Consider the following 12975-nt stretch of genomic DNA (forward strand, 5'->3'; position numbering starts at 1 on the left):
GAACAGCATTTTTTTTTTTGCACAAATACTAAGACCGAGAGCTAGCATGTTTTAGCATGTCCATGTGTTGTTTTGTGGCTGTAAGTTTGCCCTCTTCCTTTTATTCCAGGTGTTCTCACAGCGTTTTTTCATAAATACGGTTTTATTTTTTCTAGTGGTTCATTGGAAAGAGATTTGCTCATCATTTGAGAGAGAAGAGGATAAGGCCATAGAGAGAGGAGGATTTGTTGTATTAGTGGAGCTGTTAGCCTTATTACTTGTGAATCTTATCAGCTCTTTTGAGCTTATGAAATTGTTTTTGTTTAGGAGAAATACAGGAGGCACTTAAATATATTTTTTAGAAGAGACATACCTCTAGAAAGCAAACTGTTGTATTTTTGCTGCGTATATCCAGATATAGTCACAGCAGATAATAAATACCTGATGGGTGAGCTTTTGGCAGCCAGTAAGAAAGCAATCAGACGTAAATGGTTAAAAGAAGAGGGACTACTTTAGATAATGGGATAGATGTGACCATAGAGATTTATACGATGATCACTTTTTTGGTAAATTTAAAGAAGGATGGCTTTCTAGGAAAGTGGAGGAAATAGGTTGAATATGTATCAGAAAGAAGGTCTGATGTTTGCGAATATGCATGTATTCTTGTTTAATATCTATAAACATAATGAAGGTCATCTGAGGTTATTCTGGATTGAATTGAAGTAGGAAACATGTTCTCTCCCTGAATGTATATAACATAGTTACCCCCCCCCCCCTAATTTCTTTTTTTTATACGTTATTTTAACTTTACCTTTCTTCGTAAAAACGAAAACAGGTTACAGTTATACTTGGGAACAATTTAATGAAGGCTGGGCATAATTTAAAGTTAAAACATTCTAGGCAATTGTACACAATTTGTTGCACTGAGCATCGTATGAATCCTGAAATATACTACATGATTGTACTCAAATTAATGTTCACAACAAACTCAAATAAAATACAAAGAAAAATGTTTTTGTTTAAAGCAACATCCTGAAATCATGATTTTCGTTGCTTTTTAAAAATAAAATAGTGTCATCTACCAGTGTAGCAGACGTTCACAGAACAAAACTCCACCCCAATCCACAATTTCTAGACCATTTATGAAAATGATTATGCAAACACAGATTATTTATCACATCATGGTAGTTATCAGCATATTCAAATATTCTGTATTTGAATATGTCATTTTATTATTCATCAGCTGGACAAGCCAGAACAGATGTGCCATCATGTCAAATCAACCAAATTTCAGAATCATCCCCATCTCAAATGTTTTTTTTTTGTTTTTTTTTTAATAAAAAAAATTCTTAAAATTCAGATACTTATTATTATTATTTTCAACATTTTTCATACATTAAGAAATCATGTTATCATTTGCGTTATCATATCATTGCGCAAGGTTGGGGGTTCGATTCCCCGGGAACACATGATAGGTAAAAATTGATAGCCTGAATGCACTGTAAGTCGCTTTGGATAAAAGCATCTACTAAATGCATAAATAAAATGTTATTCTTGTATTCATACTAAGTGTGTTCCACTGCTGAGCATGTGCCACAATATGGATACACGGCCAGCTGTCTCTGTGCTCGTATCGTCAAATATCTGTGACGATATATCGTCATACATTAAGTTCTGAATAATGTTAAGTGACAATCATTTAGTATGATAGCTTGCTTTGTCATTTATTGTGGAAAATGCTTATAATAAAACTAAAGAAAAAATTCAAGACTGTATGAAAAATGTTTGTATGTGTGTATTTGGTGTGTTTGGGTGTCTTGTGAAGGACAGAGAGGCTGTTTGTTGCTGTAGTGACCTGCCCACAGTAGATGAGAGACTTTAATTGGGCCTTTGTTCACCTAGCAGCCGTTGCCATGGTTCCTGGGAAAGGCTCTAGCACTAGCAATGTCAAACACCTCAGAAACACAATCGGTTTCTGGAAGTTTGTCTGACAAACACAGTCATTGCGCTGTGTGTGTGTGTGTGTGTGTGTTGTGCGGTGGACTGTGGAAAGGTCTGTACAGTGTGTGAGGGATTAGAAAAGTGCTCTTGATGAAGCGGAGCGGCTCAGTGACCAGCACCTCGCTCAAGACCTCGCTGCTGCTGTGTGTGTGTGTGTGCGTGCGCTGTCACTCTCTGTCTGGTAGAGATGTCGTGCTGCATGCTGATCTTATATTCATCTGAGCCGCGTGTAGGAGAGTAACCCGGAATAACCGATTCGGACTCCATCATCGCTACAAACTCGCTCGCGATGCATGAACAGAGTTGAGATGCAGGAGAGGGAGGTAATGAAGGAAAGGAAGGGAATATATTAGGCTGGAAAGAGGAGGAGGAGAGGCAGGCTGAAATAATCTCATAGTCGTTTTTCGATCATGACTTTGCTGTTCATTTGATAGATTTGTGCTGCATGCGGCTGATTCCTTTTCATAGTGATTTCTGATTTCCCACGAGTCTGAAGCTTAATCGCCAGCCATAGTGGCCGTTCTGCTGCAGTTCTCCCCAAACCTTTTGAAAGGGAACATGTGGGATGTGTGATAAACAGGCTTTAGAGATTATTTTTTTTAGATGGCAGAAAGACATCAGTTTTTGTTTTTCTCAGACTTTGTCCATTACGTCATTTGGGATTGATTGTGTGATGGTGGTGGCACAGGGGTGCACATTGAATTCATTTGCCAATAACTGGCTTACTTATAGATCATTTCTTGTTTCAAGTCATTGCAACTTCATTTTGATTTGGATGTGACTAAAAGTGACGAGTTTTGAGTGTCCGAGTTGTTTACTTACATTTACATTTACGTTTCCATTTCCATTTAGTCATTTAGCAAGCGCTTTTATCCAAAGTTACTTACATTGCTTTGAAAATGGATTAGGGCCTACATCCATTACAAAGAACATTACTCTCTGAATAAAACTGACAAACAACATGGAATTGTTTTATAAATATCAAGTGTAATAGTTTGTATTTTACACAGTTTTTATTTAAAGTGTTATGCAGTAAATGTGACTTTGGTTAGAACGCATGTGAATTATTTGTATTTAACTTTATCACTCTGTTTATAAGTAGATATATACAGGTCTGTGTGTGTGTGTGTGTATGTAAATGTATATGTGTATGTATATATCTCAAAATGATAGGATAAATCTGGGATTGAACTCAAATAATATCTATAAAAATAATATGTAGCCTACAACATTTATATTTCAAATAATTTAAAACAAGCAGTGACATTAAAATTTGTCTATTAATTTAAACTTCATTTTAAGTGACATTTATAATATATTTGAATACAAATTTGATTTAAAAATGGCGTTAAATTACAAAAATAGCATTTTCACACGTGGATTTAAGATTGCACAACACTTAAAAAAAATGCATCATTCACTGACAAAGCTGTAGATTTATGATAATTCACAAGAATTGTTGTGATAGCCTCTGTATAGCAGCCTGTCAGCATTGAATGCTCTTACTGTAGTGTTACTGTCTAATCGCTCTAACGCTGGTTTTTGTATGTTACAGGGAGCATGTGTGAGTAACAGGTTTCTGTGGTGGGACCTCAAGCTCCTCCCCTCGTCCGGAGCCCCTGCGCTGTAGGATACGAGACTGTCTTCCTTCACACACTCGGCTCAGCTCAACAGGTATGCACTGAACAGACACTTTTGTCATTATGTGATTATGGGTAGTCTCTTTATTATACAACGTGTGAATTATTGTCAGCTCGGTTTTACTCACATTGCATGATTAATTTAGCGTGACAATGAAGGAGTTTGCATACTTGCAGTGCCTGGAAGCGAAGGTGGATTTTTTTTTTCCGTTTACGATTTACTTAATTTTACAGTTTTAAATAATCAAAATTTCCAATGCATTCTCATTTTTATCTCAAGTGATGTTGTGTTTATTGGCTTGCTAAAGCAAAAATATTTTTTTTTTTAATCAAAATTTAGCAAATTTTCAGCTTAATTTTAAGTGACATGCCATCTTATTTTTTAAGTTATGGAAGTAATGCCTCAATGAAGGTCAGTCATCATTTAAATCTAACCTAACATCTGTAGGAAGTAATTCTTTACACTTTTGTACACTTTTTCATGTTTTTAGATTTAAAGTGGAGCAAGAGCCATACAACTATAACCCCAAGCCCCAAGAAACCGTGATTTACAGTAAATTTATAACAGCTAAGGGGAGTTATAAATTCAGTGTAAACCACAACTTCTTGGGGCTTTTTATTAAACAGTTATTCCATATACGTAGTGAGGTTTCACAAAATAAAACGGCAAATAAAGTCTTACGATATTACAAAAAAAAACATTATTCTTCCACCAAATGTACTTGTTCAGAAACGGTTGTGGTTTCAACATAGTGGTTGCCGAGCAACACACAAATGAAAACAAAATCTGTTTGTAGAGTAATTTACAACGGCTTCGAGCGCGGCTCGACCAATCAAAATCAAGGACCGAAATATCCGTTTCATAAAATGTATTTGAATAAGGCATTCAAAGTAGCAAAATATAATAAAAAGGGAATGATAAAAAGGTTTCAGGTCTGTTTTATTGTGATCTTTACCTAACAAAAAGAAGCAAATGAAATCAAAAGGTTCCCTGAGTTGAATAAACACCAAAATGAAAAGTGTCTTTTTATTTTCAGCAGTTTGTTTATAATGTGAGTGTGTGTGTGTATAGCACTCCAGACTTTAAACAGACAGTAATGCATATTGATCTGGGTTACACCACAGAATGGCTGAATGATTGCAAATTGAAGTATTTAATTGTACTTGCTGTTGCTGCCAGGCTTTGCACTGATAATCAATTTGTGTTTGTTTTCTGCATTGGGTGCAGTTTTTGCATCACAGCTCCCTCCATCTCCGTCACCCCGTTTCTCGCTCTTTTGTGAGTGTTTGTGTGTGTGTAGCTTGTTAGCTGTGCTGGTTTGAAAGAGCCTGTGCTCGAGGCATGTAATCGTCTGTGAGAGGAAGAGGAAGTTGCAAACACAGGCTTGGGGGAAGCGCAGTCGTACCTCTGTCTGATTTCTACACCAAATTTGCCATTACAGTGTGTGGATGTTCTGCATCAAAATGAACCTCCCTCAGTTTCTTCGAGCAGTCGTTATTTCCCGTCAATCTTCTATTTTTTCATGACATTTTCTTTTTTTTTCTTTTCTTTTTTTTTAGCAGTTTTGAGAATAGGACCATGAAGCCTTAAGACATTCCTGTTCATTATATCCCTCAATTTCCAGCCCTTAGAGGCACACACACACACACACACACACACCTTCAGCACGTGGCTCAAATTGGTGAAATCGCCACTCACTGCCAGTTTCTGAAATTAGACTGGTACGTTATGCACTGTTGTTGCATTTTTGTAATACTGCAGATCTGTTGACTTATTAAAACATGGAAGCTGTTACAGTGTTATATGGTTGGTCCATCTCTATAAACACACATGGGATTCTTGGGAATCTCTTTAGTTACATCCTTCTCCTTTTTTTACTTTCTCTCTGTCCGTCTTTACTCAAGTGCCGACTTGGGATGTGTGTTTATTTAAGGACATTCGATTTTCATATGTCAGGACAGAGGGGAATTTTTCATACTGTATATATATCACATTTGGTTATGGTTCTACACCCACACCCACACACACACACACACACACCAGTGGTTGGTTAGCTAGCTTGCAGTCTGAAATGAATGTGTAAAGAAACTGTAGTGCTAAAATAACGGCAAGAAACACGTTTTTCTATTGAGCTGCACGCAAATAAACAAAACATACATAGCAACCGGTATCACCCAAACAAATGACTTTCATGAGACCAGTTTCATGAGATAGTTAATGAATCATTCAGAAAGTCACACAAACTCATGAGCTGTCGATTTGAATCAGTACAACGAGTCCGCAGCAGACTTACGTAACGGCAAGATATGATCACTGTTCATTTCGAAATCATACAAGGTTTGTGAGGCTTAAATCATCTTGATAATGTGTATTTAATGATTCACAGCGAATCATTATTTATTAAATAAAACCACTAAATTCAATTATTAAAAGAAATCATTATATCTATTCCGTAAGGATGGATCAAAGAAATGTTTCTTAAGCAGCAAATCAGCGTATTAGAATCATTTTTAATGGACCGTGTGACCCTGCAGACTGGAGTAATGGTTGATGAACATTTTATTTTGCCATTATAAGAAAAAAATGTATTTAAAAATGCATTAAAACAGAAAACAGGCATTTTAAATTGCAATAAATTTTCACTTATACAAATATAAATATGTATTTGTTAAATATACTGTATTTTGTGCCAATAAATGTACACTTTAAAAATAATATCATATTAGCAAATGTTTTCATTACTTAATCGAATTAATTTGTTTTCCATTTTTCATTATTAAATACAATATTCAACTAATCTGAAGTCAGTTTAATATAATTTAAGTTGAATTAACTTGAACAGTCAGTTTGATTATACTTTTAAGGCAGCAACTGAACTTCTATATTTAAATTGAAGTTGGTGGAATTTCTTTTCAACAAGATATTTCTTTCAAAAAAGTCAAGTAGAAGGTATGTATTAACATTACAGATCTCCAAATGCACCAGTTCTTTACACAGAAAACAGTGTTTGATTATTGCCGGAGCTCACTGACACATAGCTACATACTGTATACAATACAATAAAACACAAGTAGCGCTGAAGTGTTTTGTCGTGCTACAGCTCTTGTAAAAGCTACAGTATTTTTAAAAGCAGCTGAGCTACTGTCACACATTTATGCCCTGTCATTGTATGCAATAGCTGAACCACAAAATGCAAATATGAATAGCAGAGACAGATGCTTCAGACAGAAATGACTCCCACACACGGCTGATAGCAGAAGTTTTACACTGGCTTGAATGTCTCTATAGAGCAGGAGCTGGACGTGCTCTGCAGGAGTCATTAGGACACAGAAGCTCGCCATGATAACTGGTTTGGGTATGGTTTAAACAGCCGCGATTCTTCTGCTGTCATTCACGGAGAGTTCATTATGCAGGAGCGTATCTCGCTTGTGTGTTAATTATGAACCTAAGTCTGGCAGCTCCATCTTGCTCGAAATTGGATTTTTTTCTTCTATGTTTTATGACACACACACATTACATAGTGATAAACCTCAAAATCTTCAAAAAATTTCAACACCTCTTCTGAATGCATGATGAATTGTCATTACAGGAAACAAACATTTCTCATTTCTCATTTCTGCACGATTTTAGCCCAGTTTTTGGCTCGTCGACAGGTTTTGAGAAATCACCGACAAATGCCCGAAATCACAGGCAAATCGGTGCTCATCCACGCACATGACAATCATGCAGTGCTAATGAACAAAGATGCGATCTGAGAGAATCACCGACAAATCGCAGATGCCCGTGAGATATTTGGCATGCTAAATATCTGGACCTGTAAGCGATTCAAAATCAGGCTGTCTGAAAAGTGTTCTGACTGAAAACTACTTTGGTGATGACCGACAGCCAATGAGAGAGCAAGATACAGAGCACCGGGGAGTTTGGGGAGGAGTTATAGACCACAGTATCAGCAAACATGATATAAGAACACACAATCCTTGTTCCTCGCATCCCCCAACCATTTCCTCCTCCATAATCTTCTTCTCTTTTTCTTGTTTTCGCTGCAAATCAGCGCACAGGCAATTCTTACTACAAGCTTTTTGCGGGCTACCATTTTTAATAATAATCACATTCTCACGTGAGAACTCCAGTCTTGCACGCGTGATATCGCGTTGTTTTCTTGTCACATCTTGCATGTGTTGGGTTGTGAAAAGTAGTTGTCAACGATCCTTCCTATTGTAAAGTCATGCAGTTTGGAACCTTCTGTCGCCGATCCATCGTGCAGTGTGAACACAGCAGTGACTGAATGCTGACAAATATAGTCATGCAGTGTGAAAAGAACAGTGACCCGACTACTTTTAAAAATCTTGCAGTCTGAACTTGGCTTTATGCTCACCAAGGTTGCATTTATTTGATAAAAAACAAACAAACAAAAAGTAAAACAGTAATATTATAAAATATATTATTACAATTTAAAATAATTGTATATTTTAAAATGTAATTTATTTACATTTAGCAGACACTTTTACTAGTATGTGTTTTCCCTGGGAATCGAACCCACAACCTTTTGCACTACTAGCACAATGCTCTACCACTAAGCAATAGGATCAACGGTTATGCTCTTGTTTGAATTTACTGTACTGTTGATACAGTGAATGTGTCCTTCCTGAACAAAAGTATACATTTCTTTATACATTGCTTCATACATATGTAATATATTAGTTTCAATTTATTTACAATGTATTTTATAGCTACAATTTTGGTGCAAGCTAATTTCGACTTTTGTCATTCTTTTGTCATCTATTTACATAAATCCATTCATCCCTGATTATGCAAAATTATTGTTTGAAGTGCTAAAGGTTTGGGATGTAGTGATGTTGTGTTTTTGTTGCTGTGTAGCACTTCAGGAGGAACTGTATGTAGGAGATATGGTTTAGCAAATCTACTTATAACGGTTACAAAAAAAATTGATGAAAGGTGAAAAGACATGGTTTTCATAAAAAAGTGACTAGATTAATGAATTGAATTCATTATGTTTGATCAGATAATATTGACAACTTTACTTTTTATCAAGTGATGAATGAATGCATCAGTAGTGTCTTTCTTGAGACACATACCAAATGTAATTCCTCAATCTTCAATATTGATGTTTCTAGAAAAAAACACTGAAATTAGGGGCTGGCAGGGACTCAATTGATCAACACTAGCTTTTCACAATAAGCTTTTGTATTTATTTCAAATCCTGTTAAAGTCAGTTAACCATGTGACACAATCAGCATGTTCTGATGTCCCTGACCTTCCCCTACCAGACGGCTTTTGTTCCTCTGAAAGATACCAAAAAGGAAGTGAAATGCACCAGTTGTGTGTGTCATGTACCCTTCGACAGTCTGCCACTGCACTACTACATGCAAAGCCACAAACAATGAAGTGTTAGCTGTGAGTTTTTAAACCCTAAATTCGAAAAATCCCCCAGTGCAAACTAGGATGTGCGAAGTGCGCACTTTGCAGCAGGAAAGGTCCTTTTGAGTGTTAGCGCTAATTGTATTTAGTGTGTTAAATGCCAAGGTATTTAGTACAGGATTGACACTGAGGGAGTTTCTTGCCAAGGCTGTGTGTATAAGAAAGATAGTTTAATGATTTTCTATCCAGTTAAAAGAACATTTAACATTTGAATAAAACTTGATACACAATTTCAAAAACACATCTGCATGTGCACATCAACAAACATTTATAAAATTGCCAAGACTAAATCCGAGAATACACAGCCCTTCAATAGACAGGCTAAATATGTACACTATTTTCATAGACCTGCAGATTATGCAAAATAGCAGAATCATTGCTCACAGCAGGCGATTCTAAGTCACTATTATTGCCTTGGAATTTATTGTTATGATTGACGCAACTTCTCAGAGAGAGTTCACCACACTGGAAGTCTAAGCACACTAAAGCACAACACACAGTCGGCAGGTTAAAATCCTCTCTGAGAAGAAGCATGTCTGAAGAAATATTAAAGCTAAAGTAAAAAATGTTAACGAATCAAGGAACAAACAAACAAACTAGTCCTTCATCTCTACCCTAGTTTTGGCCATTTTTATTGAAAACAGCATTGTAATCATGTGATCTTGTGATATGATCCCTCAGTGTGCATGATGCATATTTAACCTGAACTGACAAGCAAACCAATTGAAAAAGACGTGAATCACATCACACATGGATCATATGCACACTTCAGTCAGACCAAAATAGAGCTGCTTCTAATGTCTGCCCAGGGCGTTTGCCACTGCATGCACGCTGTTCTTCAGTGCGGTGTGGATGTGCGCTCCTGCGGTTTGCACGCATGTTAGTTGAGCTGAAATCTGATAAAGCACAGCTCGTTCGATTTTTATGACCCATCCGTACTGTAATGCCATCAGCCTTGTAATTCATTTATCTAGCTGCTGTTTGGGATGGACTAATCTAATATGCATAATTCAATGTCATGCTGAAGTCAAGACCTGCACAAACGTGCAAATGGACTCTTGACCGTAGTAAGCGTAGATATTGAATTTTTTTCACAAATGAAAGAATATGTGGTTGTGATGGACAGATGTGCAGTCCATTCAATAGGTTGTCATTTCTGTCAGGACCACTATTGTCAAAGATGACTGACAGTTTGGATTGGCGGTATGGTTCCGTTCTGGGCAACAGCTGCCTGCACATCCATGCAGCCTGGCATGGGTAGAAGCAGGGAGAGCAGCAGTAAGCCCCAGGGCAAACGGAACAGAACCAACATGAATGTATTGCAGATACCATAAAGGTTAAAAATTTTATGTAACATTTAAGAAATTATTCTGATTCTAAGAGCATCAGAAGGCTGAATCCTGACTGACAAGAGGAGTTGGGGATGGAGGTGGTAATTAGCCACTGAGCAATTTCAAAAGCTACTGATAATACTGAAGGACCTTATATAGGAGAGCTGTGATAGATGTCGCATTCCTGTGTAGACGTGGATCATCTGAGAGTCCTCTGATGCGAGCTTGACTAGCGCCACCTGTCAGAACTAATGATATGTTTGATCGTTTTTCTTTTATTTTGACTGAGAACCTATTTTTGATTTTTGTTAAGATATATTTACAATATATATGTATTTTGTAGAGAGAAACAAACGGAGAAAGATTCATTTGCAATTAATTAATTAAAAGGGATCAATTGGCATGCAATTTATTAGGGGTGCACCGATCAAGAACGGCCGATCATTAATGCGCATCGCGTCAGTAAAGCCGGTTCTCTAATCAGCGGTAAATAGCATCAGGTGCGTGATTTCACATAGAGCAGCTGTTACTACACGGAGCCGTTGTTAACTGAGAAGCTGCGCAAATCCACGTTCATTTTCAGCATTTATTTGCGCAACTAGTCAGTTAACAGTGGCTCTGTGTAATAATACGTAGCTGCTCTATGTGAAATCATGCACCTGATGGAATATACTGCTGATTAGAGAACCGGCTTTACTGACGCGATGCGCATTAATAATCGGCCGATCTCGATCGGTGCATCCTACAATTTATATCTATGCCTCTATATTTCTGTCTGTCTGTCTGTTAGTCAAACTATCGTGCTTGCCATCTGTCCTTCTATCTATTTCTCTTTTCATCTGTCTGTCAGTCTCTCCATCTACCTATCTGTCTTTCTTTCATTCTTTCCATCTGTCTTTCTTTCTTCTGTCTGTCCTGTGTTCGTCTGTTGTTCTATCTATTGCTATTTCCACCTGTCTGTTGTTCTATCATTCTTTCTTTCTGTCTGTCATTGTCTATTGCTCTTCTGTTGTTTTGCTTCCTGTCTGTCTTTCAATCTTTCTCTCTGTCTCCATCTGTCAGTCTTTCTATTGCTCTTTCTGTCTGTTGATTTGTCGTTCTTTCTGTCTTTCTCTTTCTCTGTCTGTCTTTCTATCTTTCTTTCATCCGTCTCTCTGTCGGTCTATGTTTGTTGTCATTCACCTGTCGTTCTTTTTGTTGTTCTGCCTTTCATTCTTTCCATCTGTTTGTTGTTCTTCCTGTTATTTCTGTCTCTGTTTGGTATTCTCTCATTCTTTCTGTCTGTCAGTCTGTCTTTCTTTCTTTCCATCTGTCTGCCTATCTGTCTGTTGTTTTTCTGTCACTCTATCTGTTTTTTTTTGTGTGTAATTTGATATCAAAAGTGCATGATGGGAGATATAGGTGCTATCACAGATATCGTAATCTCACTTGACATCTTCTCTTTTCTCTAATGTGCTAGTTTGTGTCTGAAATAAGATAACTTTACTGAAACATTTTGAATGGGAGATAACGGAGGTGGAGGCGTAGAGATAAAGATGGAGGGACTGTGAATAGGAAGAAGGAGATGCTGTAGGGGTTTAATTTGCTTTTCTCTAACAGACGGCAACAGCCAAAGAAAGTTAATTACCCTCCCATCTCACATCTCGACATGTGTGTGTGTGTGATGCGACCAGGGGTGCATGCGGGTTTCTGCGCCCATCTGTTTTCCTGCCAGCCAGAGCTGTTAAGAGCCTCTCTGCTTTAGCATTCGACTGTTCTCGCTTTTTCACTCGTTCTCTTCCTGTGTCCCTTTCTTTCCCCCACATGTCTGTCTGTTTCTCTCATGTTTCATGTTGTGGATTTGTTCGTGTGACCGTAGGGTAACTCCTGTTTGTGTGTGGTGTGTTGAACAGGAATCCTCCCCCCCTGTGTATGTGACACACAGGTGGTGTGCCTGTCCATATGTCTCAGTATCAGATAACAGCATGAATATTACATGACGTGAAAACACGGTAAGAATCCCTTGCAGGAAGTAACACAGGAAGTGAAACTCAGAAACTTAAAAGAACAATCACAGACCCGCTCTGGTATTTGCTGAGTGTGTTGTGTGTGAGTATACCTTGCAGGTGCAATACTTGCATTAAACAAGTAATGTTATACTCTTCAGCCCTAATCAAATAATTGCTTTACATAGGGACATACTGTCATGTCAGCAGTAAAAAATATTTTATTACTGTCTGAATCGATAATGTGTGTGAAAGTTCTTTGCTGAATTTAGCTTTTTCTTTTAAATTTTAAAAGACCAGTGTCATGTGGTTCTTTTAATTCCTGTCCGAATTGTCATTTGTTAAAGGTGCAGTAAGAGATTTCTGAGAAGATTTCGTGTCTTTTCAAACCCCTAGGACCTTCGTTCATCTTCAGAAAACAAAATAAGATATTTTTGATGAAATACGAGAGCTACCTAACTCCCGCATAGACAGCAATGGCAACGTAATACGGACATTGATAAAACAGTCCATGTGACATCAGTGGTTCAGCCATAGTTTATAAAGCTTCAAGATAACTTTTTGAGCACAAAGAAAATAAGTATGATGACTTTATTCAG

At 37.3% G+C, this 12975-nt stretch overlaps 1 protein-coding gene across 1 annotated transcript in view; it reads left to right on the plus strand.

Annotated features, from left to right (window-relative positions):
* The window catches only part of LOC127974733 (polypeptide N-acetylgalactosaminyltransferase 1), a 95188-nt gene that overhangs the window by 34035 nt on the left and 48178 nt on the right, over positions 1-12975 (plus strand). The window contains exon 2 of the mRNA XM_052578222.1: positions 3536-3654. The gene's annotated coding sequence lies outside the window, so the exon portion shown is untranslated. The remainder of the gene's footprint in view (positions 1-3535; positions 3655-12975) is intronic.

Source organism: Carassius gibelio, chromosome B16, assembly GCF_023724105.1.
Source record: "Carassius gibelio isolate Cgi1373 ecotype wild population from Czech Republic chromosome B16, carGib1.2-hapl.c, whole genome shotgun sequence".
NCBI lineage: Eukaryota > Metazoa > Chordata > Actinopteri > Cypriniformes > Cyprinidae > Carassius > Carassius gibelio.